Below are 1,791 nucleotides of genomic sequence, written 5' to 3' on the forward strand. Positions count from 1 at the left end.
GTCTGAGGAGCAAGGAACCATGGGTAATTACCATGTCTGAGGAGCACGGAAACATGTAGTTGATGTACTGACTGACTGAACGGTCAAGTACTGAGACACTTTAGTGTACAAAACATTAAGAACACCACAAAGTGTTGTCAACGGCTCCGACACGAGACGTATGTAGCAGGGTCTACAGGAAATCACGGACTACAAAACGGTAACCAGCCACGTCACGGACACCGACGTCTTGCTTCCAGACAAACTAAACACCTTCTTTGTCCGCTTAGAGGATAATACAGTGCCACAGACAGTGCCCGCTAACAAGTACAGCAGGCCCCTCCCCCTCGCCTTCTCCGTGGCCGACGTAAGACATTTAAACGTGTTAACCCTCGCAAGGCTGCTGGCCCAGACGGCTTCCTTGGCCGCGTCCTCAGAGCATGCACAGACCAGCTGGCTGGTGTGTTTACGGACATATTCAATCGCTCCCTATCCCAGTCTGCTGTCCCCACATGCCTCAAGATGGCCACCATTGTTCCTGTACCCAAGAAGGCAAAGATAACTGAATTTAATGATTATCGACCCCATAGTACTCACTTCTGTCATCATGAAGTGCTTTGAGAGGTTAGTCAAGGATCATATCACCTCTACCTTACCTGTTACCCTAGACCCACTTCAATTTGCTTACCGCCCCAATAGATCCACAGACGATGCAATCGCCATCACACTGCCCACTGCCCTCTCCCATCTGGACAAGAGGAATCCCTATGTAAGAATGCTGTTCATTGACTACAGCTCAGCATTCAACACCATAGTACCCTCCAAACTCATGGTCCACCCACACAAACAGAGTGGTGAAGAAGGCACAACAGTGCCTCTTCAACCTCAGGAGGCTGGAGAAATTTGGCTTGTCACCTAAAACCCTGACAAACTTTTACAGATGCACAATTGAGAGCATCCTGTCGGGCTGTATCACCACCTGGTACGACAACTGCTCCGCCCACAACCGTAAGGCTCTCCAGAGGGTAGTGAGGTCTGCACAACGCATCACCGGGGGCAAACTACCTGCCCTCCAGGACACCTACACCACCCGATGTCACAGGAAGGCCATAAATATCATTAAGGACAACAACCACTCTAGCCACTGCCTGTTCACCCCGCTATCATCCAGAAGGCGAGGTCAGTACAGGTGCATCAAAGCAGGGACAGAGAGACTGAAAAACAGCTTCTATCTCAAGGCCATCAGACTGTTAAACAGCCATCACTAACACAGAGAGGCGGCTGCCCTATATACAGACTAGAAATCACTGGCCACTTTAATAAATGGATCACTAGTCTTTTTAATAATGTTTACATATCTTACATTACTCATCTCATATGTATATACTGTATTCTATTCTACTGTATCTTAGTCTATGCTGCTCTGACATTACTCATCTCATATGTATATACTGTATTCTATACTATCTAGTGTATCTTAGTCTATGCTGCTCTGACATTACTCATCTCATATGTATATACTGTATTCTATACTATCAAGTGTATCTTAGTCTATACCGCACGGCCATCACTCATCCATATATTCATATGTACATATTCTGATTCCATCCCTTTAGATTTGTGTGTATAAGGAAGTTGTTGTGGAATCGTTAGGTTAGATTACTTGTTAGATATTACTGCACTGTCGGAACTAGAAGCACAAGCATTTCGCTGCACTCACATTAACATCTGCTAACCACGTATATGTGACCATTAACATCTGCTAATCACGTGTATGTGACCAATAACATCTGCTAACCATGTGTATGTGAC

This window comes from Salvelinus namaycush, unplaced genomic scaffold, assembly GCF_016432855.1.
Source record: "Salvelinus namaycush isolate Seneca unplaced genomic scaffold, SaNama_1.0 Scaffold1353, whole genome shotgun sequence".
Lineage (NCBI taxonomy): Eukaryota > Metazoa > Chordata > Actinopteri > Salmoniformes > Salmonidae > Salvelinus > Salvelinus namaycush.